We start from the raw sequence: 13,966 nt of genomic DNA on the forward strand, positions 1-13,966 counted from the left end.
TTATTCTCTTATGTATGTAAGCTTCCAGATGTAGCAGGTCATTATGGAGAAGTCTATTACTGAGAATATCTTATTCTGTGAATGCAATTTGGGTAGCATTATCTAAATTCCCCACCATGGATTGGAAGGCATTTTCATCTATATCTCTGTCAACTACTGAATCTTGAAGTGCTTTATCCAGGATAGCTTTATGTGTTGGTGATATACACAATATTTCAAAGAGTGATATCTGGGTTGGGGTTTTCTTGATTTACTCAACAATATTATAGGTCCCTATTATTGGTGGTGGGTTTGATGCTACTCCTTGTAAAATTACTTTTGATTTGCAAGTAACTATTGTATAGTCTCTGTCTCTAGGATTTATTGTGATTGTCGTCATTGTATCATCTCTATTGAGGGAACTATCTGCAACATATGTTGTGTTATCAAGGTTCATTTCATATCCCTTCCTATAGTCATTATGTGAAATTCTAACATCCATGATATGTGCTATAAGTTCATCTTCAAACCATCCTGAATAAAATGGTTCTTCATGCCCCCAGTCTATAAGATAGATATTCTTGTCTTTATCATATTTTGGTGCTTCTGACTTCATGCAAATTTGGTTATCATAGTTGTAAGTCTCTTGACATTGCTCATCATTATCAAGTGCTTCTTGTGCATCATCATTTACTATATCCCCTGAGCTAATTACATGAATACTATATTCATATGATACTTTTATGTAGTTATTTGTGTTGTGTTGTGTTCCCAATGTAGATGCCTTCCCTTTTATCATGTTTGAAAAATGGATCCTTAAAGATCATATGATTTGTGTTTGCTGAAATTTTGTTGGTGTCAATTGTGATGTCACCTTGATCGATCGTGTCTTGGATTAAGTTTTTCAATTTATAGCAACTTGCAGTTTTGTGACCTTTTCATTGATGATATTCATAGAAATCATTATCATTCCACCATGTAGGTTTGAAAGGACTTGGTTCATATACTCTGACTTCTGGCAGAGTGATCATATTTGTTTGTATTAACTTTTTTAACATTGATTCAATAGGTTCCCCTAGAGGTGTGTAATTCTTTTTTGGAGTATTTACCCTTGGGAATTTCGTGTTCATAGTTTGTGCAGCATTTCCGTTGGTCGATACATTGTTATTCTTTATATGTGGACTAGATGATTGACTTGGGCCTTGTAAAGACAAAATTAGTTTATCTTTGTTCACTGTGTGGGCGTCTACGACACCATCATTGGTCACATTTTTGTTTCTTGACCAAAACTTGGATTTATCATTGTTGTTGTTGTTGCCATATTTTATGAGACCTTGTTCTACTAGTCCTTTCTCACACTTTAAGGCTTTTTTAGTGATTTGTTTAAATGTGGTCAAACATTGCATTTGTATCAAGTACTTCATTTTAGGGATAAGTTTTTTGTAAACATGTCAACTTGTCCCATTTCAGGAATAATAGTCTTGCACCTTCTATAGAGAGCTCTCCATCTTTGTATGAAGGACATGAATGTTTCATTCTCATATTGTTTTGCGGCCCATAAGTCCATCAAAGTGATTGGGGTTTCAATGTTATACAAGAAGTTAGTAATGAAATGTTCAGCTAATTCATCCCATGATGTGATAGTTGGTGGTAGATGTGAAAACCACTCCAAGTCTAAGCCTCCCAGACTTTTAGGAAACAACCTCATTAGATAAGTGTCTTCAGTTGCAACCTCTATACATGTCATAAAAAACTCTCTGATGTGATCTCTAGGATCACCTTTCCCTCGATATCTGTCAAATTTTGGTGTTTCAAAATGTGGTGGGAAATGCGGCATGTATAATGTGTGATCAAAAGGATAAGCACGTAAGTCCTGCATTGTAAAGCTCTTTTTATCATTACCGGTTTGCATAGTTGCCATCTGTTGTTGTAGATTTTGTACCTATTGGGATAGAATATATGTTTAAGTCAGGGGTATACTTTGTGCATACATATTTCCCACAAAAGGATTCATGGTAGTATAACTAGGAGGTTGTTGAAAGGTACTATAATTACAATTTTGTGTGTTATGGGTTCCACTAGGTACTGTGAAATAAGCCACATGTGAACCCATGTTTGACTCGGTTGTATTCATTGTATTAGCGGAACCTAGGTTTGTATTCTGATGACCATATGTAGATCCTATGGAATAGGAAACCAGAGGTTGAGTTGCACTTGTTGTATGAGAAACTTGTGTTTGAATAGGTGATGAGACACTTGACATTATCGTTATTGTGTGAGAGGCTAGGATAGCCTATGTTGGTGCGCTAACATTAATTATTGAGGATGATGCACTTGATTGAGAAGTCGCGGTTGAAATGACATTTGTTTTTATAGATGATGTTGGTGTATTCTGAGGAAAACTTGAGGTCATTGCTTGTGTTTGTGTCATATGTGGTATTTGACTACTATTTGGACTTAAAGTAGTTCCTAGTGGTAAGATTTTTGTGATATCAAAATCTTCAAGTAATTTGGCCCCATTTGGTAACAATAACGAGAGATCCCTATCATTATGTATAAGAGCGTCTAGGATCATAAGGACATGTGGGTCTTGTTGAGTTGACTCAATCTCTTCATGTGTTAAAATTTGTTGTAGCTCGTGTATTGTGGGCATTTCTTAAGGAATTCATTGTTGACTACTTGATATGTTCATGTTCCACATTGGACCAACTGATAGGTCAATGTTTGGGTCCATCTTACTTTTTTCTTTTTGTGACCTTGTGATGGGAATTTAAGACTTCTATATGAGGATGGTTTAGAACCTAATGCGAGATGACAATAATGTAAGACTCTAGATGTAAATATGGAATATGCAACACTAGACCAAACTCGCTATTGGAGATTAGGACGTGAGACTTGTTTAGTATTTCGAAATTTTTGCAATGCAAGTTTTTCAAGTTCTTTTCTTAGAAGTTTTGCAACAATTTCTCTATCAATTCTACAGGCAATTTTATACTCTCTATTTAACTCGTATCCAACTCCTATGTACTGAGGTGCACTTGTCTTTAACTCCCAAGCCAAATTATATAAACCGTCAAGGATTTCTCATTGAACATCGTTTGGCACTAGATTAGGTTTCTCGAAAGGGAGCAAACCATCACCTAGGAGACCCATCAAGACACATGCTATGACTTTCTATGATGATTATGCAGATGATGATGGACTGAGATAGATGTATATGAGGTCTAATAAGGACTAAATCTAAGGATAATGAGTACGTAAATGAGGATGATAATAAATACGGACTATGAAAAGACTTATGACGTATATGAGGACAATAATAAGGACGTAAATGTGGACTATGCAAGGACTTATGAAACTCCTAAGGATGTATATGAGGATGATAATAATGACATAAATGTAGATTATGCAAGGACTTATGCAACTCCTAAGGATGTATATGAGTATGATATTAAGGAGATAAATGCAGACTATGCAAGGACTTATGCAACTCCTAAGGATGTATATGAGGATGATAATAAGGACATAAATAAGGATTGGGAAAAGACTTATGCAACTCCTAAGGATGTATATGAGGATGATAATAAGTACGTAAATAAGGACTATGCAAAGATTGCCTATGATCACAAGTATGTAAAAAAAATTAGTTTGTAGGACCGTCTGACGTTTCAAGATAAACTTTGTTTCTAGTAATTTTGTCTATAGGACAAGTTTGTTGTTTTACGCATGCGCATGTCAATTTTAGAACACCAAACTGAAGTGTGAAAGCATGCATGTCAATTTTAACTAGGTTTATTTTAAGCCCAAAACTGAAGTGTGAAAGCATGCATGTCAATTTTAACCAGGTTTATTTTAAGCCCAAAGCTAAAGTGTCATAACATGCATATCCATTTTAACCAGGTTTATTTTAAGCCCAAAATTGAAGTGTGATAACATGAGTGTTTATGATTCAGTAATAATCCGATCCTCTCTGTAAATTCACCACATGTTGCAGATAGATGATCAGTAAGCCAAGAAAATTCACAGAAAACAAAAAACTTAACAATGCAAAATAAGAATGTTTAATGATACCTAAGAGAATGCATGATAATGATGGTGTGAATACAAAATTATGACAAAGTGAATGTGTGATACTGACAAAGCGATTGCGTGAAAATATCTAGGCAAATGCGTAAAACTCAGACAGACCAAAAATAAAAATAAAAATAAAAATTTAAAAAAAGTTTAATTCTGATCTGGAACATGCAAAACAGATTGCAATGCCCTAAAAAAATATCTCATCATCCATTCTATATTAATCAAATCATATTTTACTCTATATGAGAGAACTAGGTTGTTGTATCTATCAATGGCTAGTTGGTCCTCTAGATCTTGTATCCTCTTTTCTGCCTTTAGGATTTGCTAATAACGTCTAGCTTGTCTTATTTGTTCCTTCATCCTCCTAGAACTTGAAATCCTGAATTATACCCTATGTGCCATGAGATATCATAATTAAAGCATGCAATAAAGGTAAACAATCTTCAAATTTAACCAATTTCATACAGAAATTAACAGAACAGAAAGCAGGAAACAACAAATATCAGATAAACAAAACACAAAAATAACTCTATCTAATGCTTTGATGATATTATGAAAGAATAAGTATTTGGTAGATTACTGAGAGAGGGGGGGTGAATCGGTAAACTAAAAAACTGATACAAACTCCCAAACTCAAAATCAAACTCACAAGCTAAACTTCCACTTGTCAAGATCAATACTCAGAGATTACCAACATCAACTAGTTTGACTATTATACCAACTTAACAGTAAATAAATTCAATCTTATAAACATCAAAAATGCTTAATCAAATATCAACATATTCCATCTCTCAATTCTTCCAGTTATCATGTCTTATCAGAATAGTTAAGTAGTTAATCAAATCAACAAATAAGATCATAACCACAAAAGCATTCACCACTTGACACAAATATTTATACGTGGAAAACCCAAATAGATAAAAACCACAATGAGATGAGACTCACAAGGATAGCTATCTGAACTCTTTTGAAGTTCGCCCTATTAGGAGCCAAGCTTATTAAAGCTTTTACAATAAGTAATGTTAAGAACTGATTCTGCTAGGAATCACCTGGTTAAGGGATTTATAAAATATGCCTTGATGAAAAGCACAATACCCTATTAGGATTAACCTTGGTAGAGGGTTTGAGAAATCCAAACTAATGGACCACCTTGTTAGAGGATTTATGAAGTAACCAAGCTTGTTAGAGCTTACTCGGTTAGGGGATTTCAATGATGTTGTAATTGTTAGAAAACAATAGGTTTTCTTGATCTTTCGGAATAGCACTACATTTGCTTGATCAGATCCTTCTTAAGCTTCAATCTACCTTTGCTCAAACTATAGATCCATTCTCCGGTTAGGCAACCACACACTCAATTGGTTTCTGCCAACTTTGCCAACTCTTTTACAAAACAACTTCATCGACCTTAAATACAAATCAACTAGGTCGGTAACACAACAAAAACCTAATTCTCATCATCAAGATTACAAACAAGTTGATACAATCTTGACCATTAGAAATCATAATAATCTCTTCACATTCTTCAAGAAAATTCCAACCGCTCCATGATCACCACATCATCGGACTTGTAACTCATCACACACTATGCATTTGATGTTATCCACTTTTCTCATTCCCAAGACAATCAAACACGCCAAAATAATTTGAACTTATCCTCATACAATGATCACACATGTCTCCATCTTTACCACTCAACATTAGATCTTAAACCAACAAACTTGATTGGTTAGGGTTTAACAAAAACAACTGGTAGGGTTTACCGATTACATATCATTGAAAGGTTTAACCTTATACATCGGTTTAACTTACAAACTACCATACCAGTTTACAACATCTTCCATAAATTTTATCACACCGGTTACAAGACAAAAGCAATAACAACAATAACATCAACAATATCATGAATACCATTACCGGTTCAATTGACATCAATGACAACATAACATATTATTAATGTACTCTTCATGCAAATGCCAACAACCACCCCCTTTGGCATTAATGGCAATACAAATATCAATGCCTCTAATTGCTATTGTAGATGGGTGAATAGGAATCCTAGTTTACATTACCAAGTCACCATGCTTTGTCTATCTTCATCTTGTCGCTGGATTCCCTTTTCCAATCACATAATTCTTCTCCTCAATCACATAATTCTTCTCCCCCTTTGACAACAATGCCAAATTGAAAGTAAAACATGTGATGTTGAATTTTCACAGTGCATCAACAACATACTGCAACTTGATGCTCCCCCTGTGGAATACATCCACTTCTTCATCAATCCATGTAAAATTCTACAAGTAATTCAGGGAATGATGCAATCAACATCATGTTCAACTGACCTCATGAAGAGGGACAACCCCCAACTAACTTCTAAGATACACAAAAGTGGTCTTAGGCAGAGGTTTGGTAAAAATATTTGCAAGCTGCTCCTTGGTAGACACATGCTCTAAGATAACATCTTTACTTTGAACTTTTTTCCCTCAAAAAGTGATACTTCAATTCAATGTGCTTAGTCCTTGCATGCAAAATAGGATTCTTAGAAACATTTATGGTACTCATATTATCACATAAAATCTTGATAGGTTCTGAGATCTTCATCTTAAAACCTTCCAAAATGTGTCTCATCCAAATAGCATGTGTGCAATTCATATAAGTTGCTACATACTCAGCTTCAGTAGTAGATTGTGTAGTACAACTCTACTTTTTACTACTCCATGAAACTAGCCTTCCTCCTAGAAAGAATGCTCCACCGGTAGTACTTTTTTGGTCATCACTATTACCTACCCAATCAGCATCAATGTATGCCTTCAAATCAAATTTTTCTCCATATGGATACCATAATCCATAGTCAATTGTACCTTTTAGATATCTAGAAATTCTTTTGGTTGCTATCAGATGTGCTTCCCTTGGATTTTTCTGAAATCTAGCAACAATACCAACCACGTGGGCAATATCCAGTCTGTTGTGAACAACATAGTGTAATTTGCCAATCATTGACCTGTATTCTTTTTCATCAACAGACTTAGATGCATCTTCCTTCGACAATTTACAACCTATAACTATTGGTGTTCCAACTCGTTTACAGTCACTCATGCCAAAAGTCTTCAAAACTTCTTTCACATACTTAGATTGAGTAATGAAAATATCATTCTTCATTTGTTGTATTTGCAAGCCTATTAAAATTTGTATTTCCCCTACTAATGACATTTCAAACTCATTCTTCATTTCATCTGCAAAACTGTTTCTCGTGACATCATTACCTCCAAATATAATGTCATCAACAAATACTTCACTGACCAGTATTTTATCTCCTTTAGACTTGAGATAAATGTTGTTGCCATCACTGGTTCTTGCAAAGCCTATCTTCATCAGATGTGTATGAAGCCTTTCATACCATTCTCTGGGTGCCTACTTCAATCCATATAAAGCTTTATGCAATCAACATACCATGTCATCCTTATCTGTCAATGCATAACCATCAAGTTGCTCTATATAACCCTCTTCTTCCAATATCCCATTCAAAAATGCAAACTTAACATCAATTTGGTATACCTTGAACTTTTTACGGGTTGCAAATGCAAGTAATGTTCTAACTCCTTCCAGTCTTGCTACCGGTGCAAAAGTTTCACCATAATCCTCTCCTTCTTCTTGTGCATATCCTTTGCAAACTAATCTTTCCTTATTTTGAACTACAACACTATCTTCATTTAACTTGTTTCTGAACACCCATTGAGTACCTATAACATTCTTGTTTACCAGTCGTGGTACCAGGGTCCAAGTGTTGTTTTTCTCAATTTGATCCAATTCCTCTTCCATTGCCTTAACCCAATGATCATCACCAAATGTATCCTTAGCACTTCTATGTTCAATGGTGGATATCATGCAAGAGTTCTCTCTTATTCTTCTTCTAGTAAGTACTCCAGCATCCTTATCCCCAATAATCTGCTCAGGACTGTGATTTAGTCTCACGTACCTAGGAATAACATGATCATTCTCCTCAGGTTTAGCTTCTTCATTATCTTCTTCTTCTGAATTTATTTGTTCTGATTGAACAAGTGCATCAGAATTTGCTTTACTGGTTTTAGATTTAACTGTTTTAGGTTCCAAAAGAAAAATGCAAGGATCTTCATCCTTTTTCTCTGAACTAGTTTCTTCTGAAATTTTAGGGCATTCATCTCCTCGAACATCAGCACTCTCAACCATTCTCTGTGTCTAGTTGTTGAAGTGTTTGTAGGCCTTACTCTTGGTGGAATAGCCAAGAAATATGCCTTCATCACTCTTAGCTTCAAACTTTCTTACATAATCACCTCTTTTGATAAAACACTTACTACCAAAGATATTAAAATAGCTAACATCAAGTGATCTTCCATACCAATATTCATAACATGTCTTGCCCTTACCTCTTTTTACCAGAACCCAGTTCATTGTGTAGACCATTATACTTATAGCTTCTCTCCAAAATGTTTTTACAACACCTCCTTGTATCAATAGTGTCCTAGTTGCTTCAACCACTGACCAATTGTTTCTTTCTACTATACCATTTTGTTGTGATGTCCTCGGTGCAGAAAGCTGCAGATTGATACCATTCTCATCACAGTACATAGTGAACTCCATAGAAGTGAATTCAGAACCTTGATCTACTCTCAAACATTTTATCTTTTTGCCACTCTCTTTCTCTACTAAGGCTCTGAACGCCTTGAATTTACCAAAAGCTTCATTCTTATCCTTCAAGAATGTGACCCACATCATCCTTGAATAGTAAACAGTGAAGATCATGAAATATCTATCACCTGAAACACTTCTAGTTCTTATTGGTCCACATAGATCTGTATGAACAAAATCTAACAAGTGCTATGTTGAGAAAGACTTTCTCTTGAAAGTTGAAGAAGTCATCTTTCCTAATTGATGTTTTTTGCAAAGAGCATTAACCGGTTTGTCTATCTAAGGTAGACCTCTTACTGTCTTAGACTTACTCATTTTAACAATATTGTCAAAGTTTATATGACAAAATCTTCTATGTCAAATCCATCTATCATCTATCTTTGCAATTAAACAGTTGCTAACTTTAGGATTAAGATGAAATAGATTACCTCTAGTTTGTTTCCTGGTTGCAATCAATTCACCTTTGTTGTCATAGATTTTGCAAATACCATTTCTAAACTCCAATGGATATCCTTTATCATTCAGTTGTGCCACACTCAGAAGATTATTCTTTAGACCTTCAACCCAATAGACATTGTCAGCACTGCTCTTCCCATTAAGAGAAATAACTCCTTTACCTTTAACCATATAGGGTGAGTCATTGTCAAATCTAACATTGCCATCAAATTCCTTCGAGGAAATAAATTTTCTTCAATCACCAGTCATGTGATGTGAACAACCACTATCAATGATCCAATCATCAGAGTTATCCATCTTGGACACTAGTGCTTTCTGATATGATATCTCTTCCTTAACAACCAAAAACACAATATCTTCACTAGCTTTGTCATCAGATTCATCATCAATAATACCATTGTCAATAGCTATAAGACAATATCTCTTGCCTTTACCCTTATACTTCTTGAATTTGTCTCTCTTATGTTCATTTTCACTATTAGGGCAATTTGTTGCTATATGACCAATCTTATTGCAAGCAAAACATTTCAACAGTAGCTTACCTCTGTATTTGCTAGTGCCTCTAGGTAGTCATTTTGCCAACAATGCTTCAAGCTCCACTAAATTATCTTCATCATCAGCATCTCTATTGGATTTGGATTCATAGCTATGGCCAGTATCTCTATTTCTTCTCACAGATGGATTAGAAACAGAAGCTCAGAATGCAGACTTTGATTTATGTACACTACAATCATAGCCATTTAACTCAAAAGCAGTAAGTTTTCCAATGATAGAGTCAAGAGTTACCTTAGTTTTCTCCATGGACTTCAACTTCTGAATAGATGCAACTCAGATAGCATAGATCGGTAACAAGGTTCTCAGTACCTGATTGATCACTGTGGCATCTTCCACTTTCCCTCTTGTACTCTTTATTTCACCAACTATTTCTTTTATCCTTTGACCATACTGTTGGATATTCTCACCTTTAGACATTCTCATGTCATCAAATTTTCCTCTTAAACTCTCCTCTTTACCAATCTTAACATGTTCATCACCACTATAAATCTCTTCAAGTTTTTTCCATACTTCATATGCAGTTTCAAAACCATGAACATCTACATATTCAGCATTAGATAGTGAACTTATAATAGCTTCCAATGCTTGATGATTATCTTGTTGTTATTTCTTTTGATCATCAGTCAAGATACCAATAGGTACTACATGCTCCCAATACTGACTACCAAGACTCTTAATGTAAATCTTCATTCTGTCACTCCAGATTCTATAGTTCTTTTTGTTGAACTTAGGACCTTCTTTCTTCATCATGATCTACGAGATCTTATCCTCAAGCTGTTAGGCTTAGAGATCTAAGAGGACCTAAGATGCTCTGATACCAATTGATGATATCATGAAAGAATAAGTATCCAGTAGATTATTGAGAGGGGGGTGAATCAGTAAACTGAAAAACCAATACAAACTCCCAAACTCAAAATCAAACTCACAAACTAAACTTTCACTTGTCAAGATCAATACTCAAAGATTACCAACATCAACCGGTTTCATTGTTATAACAACTTAACAGTAAAAAACTTCAATCTTGTAAACATCAAAAATGCTTAATCAAATATCAACATATTCCATCTCTCAATGCTTCCAGTTATCATGCCTTATCAAAATAGTTAAGTAGTTAATCAAATCAACAAATAAGATCATAACCACAAAAGCATTCACCACTTGACACAAATATTTATACGTGGAAAACCCAAATAGGTAAAAACCACGGTGAGATGAGACTCACAAGGATAGCTATCTGAACTCTTCTGAAGTTCACCCTGTTAGGAGCCAAGTATGTTAAAGATTTTACAATAAGTTTTGTTAAGAACTGATTCTACTAGGAATCACCTAGTTAAGGGATTTACAAAATATGCCTTGATGAAAAGCACACTACCCTATTAGGAGTAACCTTGGTAGAGGGTTTGAACAATCCAAACTAATGGACCACCTTGTTAGAGGATTTATGAAGTAACCAAGCTTGTTAGAGCTTAACCGGTTAGGGGATTTCAATTCTGTTGTAATTGTTAGAAAACAATAGGTTTTCTTGATCTTCCTGAATAGTACTACATTCGCTTGATCAGATCCTTCTTAAGCTTCAATCTGTCTTTACTCAAACTGCAGATCCATTCTTCAGCTAGGCAACCACACACTCAACTGGTTTCTGCCAACTTTGCCAACTCTTTTATAAAACAACTTCATCGACCTTAAATATAAATCAACTAGGTTGGTAACACAACAAAAACCTAATTCTCATCATCGAGATTACAAACAAGTCAGTACAATCTTGACTGTTAGAAATCATAACAATCTCTTCACATTCTTCAAGAAAATTCCAACCACTCCATGATCACTGCTTCATTGGACTTGTAACTCATCACGCGCTATGCATTTGATGCAATCCACTTTGCTCATTCCCAAGACAATCAAACGCACCAAAATAACTTGAACTTATCCTCATACAATGATCACACGCGTCTCCATCTTTACCACTCAACATTAGATCTTAATCCAACAAACTTGATCGGTTAGGGTTTAACAAAAACAACTGGTAGGGTTTACCAGTTATATATCATCGAAACGTTTATTATACATCGGTCGAACTTACAAACTACCATACTAGTTTACAACATCTTCCATAAATTTTATCACACCGGTTACAAGACAAAAGCAATAACAACAAGAACATCAGCAATATCATGAATACTATTACCGGTTCAATTGACATCAATGACAACATAACATATCATTAATGAAATCTTCATTCAAATGCCAACATGTGTAACAAGATTTGATCAGTTGCGTGACAAGATCTAGATGATTGTGTGATGGGTTATGCACAAATGTGTGACCCTGAGTTATCTATTGTGTGATCATATCTATGTGATTTCGTGATTTTGTAAACGCGATTGCATGATTGTTGAATTTGTTGTGCAATTCGTACAAACCTGCAAAAAAATAAAAAATTTGTACGATTTGCAAAAATCACTCAGAAAACAGAGAAGGTTAGTTAGTTGTTGTTCACGTCAGGTTCACCAAAATGTGTATGATAAAATTCATCATGTAAATAACTAGAAATTAGAGGGAAATCATGAATCCCTATCTAATTAATGAATTCTAAACAAACCAATGAAATAACACAATCAAACAATAGGAGTATAAAATCTATCAATAAAAACACCCTATCACATGATTGGATATTGCTTCTATTTCTCTTCTTCTCTCTTTGTGGTATGGTGGCTCTCAGATATCGCAAACTTCAAATCTTTGAGTTCCACTGGTTGAACTTACAAACTGTCATATCAGTTTAACTCGTATATCTTTGAAGTTCATGATTGTTAAAAATGGAGATTGAATGCTCAATTTATAAATAATTGAATGAGAGGTGGAACTTGAGTAAGCTCACATGTTGATTGATAGTTAAATTGTTGATTTGGGGGTGGAACAAATTAGATTGAATAGATTAAATGAGTTAAGTGATTGAGAAAAAAGTTGATTGAAAGATGAAAAAGAATGATTGGAGGATAATTAATTGATCACAAAGAAAGATAGAAAATGAATGATTGGAGAGAATTAAAGAACTTGATGTAATCAATCAATTAAAATAGATGGATAAGTTAACTCATTGAAATCTTTTTGAATGCTCTTTGGAAAAGAGCAAAGTGGAAGATAGGAATAGAGATTGGAAAAGATAATGATTTAATTAATTAATTGATTGAATTAATTAATTTAGCATGTGCTTGCACTTTGACTTTGGTTTTCAATTTAATTTTTGCATGAGCTTTAATTCAAATATTGAAATTATTTTAAATTAAATTTGTTATTTGAATATATTTAGAACTTGACTTTGATTTTCAATTTGATTTTTGAAATCATGCACATGTATTTGAAATTAGAAGAAACTAGAAGAAATATAAATTTGAATTTGGAATTTGAATTAGAAGAATTAATCAGTTAATTAAATAATTTAAAGAAAGTATTTAATTATGTAGAAATGGACTTTCATTAAATAATAAAGATTATTTAAATCAAAGAATTAAAATCACAATTAATTAAATAAATAATATTTAATTAACATTTAGAAAAAAGGGTTTAATGATTAATTGAAGATAGAGATAGAAATTGAAAATGAATTTATTTAAATAATAAAGATTTATTAAAATATAAGGAATAATAATCATAATTAATTTAATTAATATTAGAAAATTGTTTAAATGATTAAATGAAGATAGAAATAGAAAATATAATAATTAGTTTATTTAAATAATAAAGATTATTTGAATTGAAATATTAAAATCATAATTAATTAAATAATAAATATTTAATTAACATAGAAAATGGTTAAATGATTAAATGATGAATAAATATGAAAAATAGAAGAATAAGATTAATTAACTTAATTAAATAGTTAAAAAATTATTTAACTAATTAGAGGAATAATTAGTACATGATCAATGAGACATTTTTAGGTGTCTACAGCAAAATCTAGGTTATGCAAAGAAAGGCTCGTCTTTTCGGGTCCCAGAGGTTCCCTCGGTCTCTCAACGGTCGGTGACTTTCACAATTCAGGTACACCATTCTTTTCCCTTTCTCTCTACTCAATTTGTACCTTATGTTTCTCCCCATATCGAATCTATGCGGCCCAAATTCCCACTGCTCTCACATTAGCACCCGTTGGGGCTTCAGTCGACCCTCAAGTTGCATCATCGCAGGTCCCCATTTCACTCCTCATCCCCAATTTAATCCATCCAATGTTTTCCTC

The sequence above is a fragment of the Cryptomeria japonica genome, chromosome 7, assembly GCF_030272615.1.
Source record: "Cryptomeria japonica chromosome 7, Sugi_1.0, whole genome shotgun sequence".
Taxonomy (NCBI): Eukaryota; Viridiplantae; Streptophyta; class Pinopsida; order Cupressales; family Cupressaceae; genus Cryptomeria; species Cryptomeria japonica.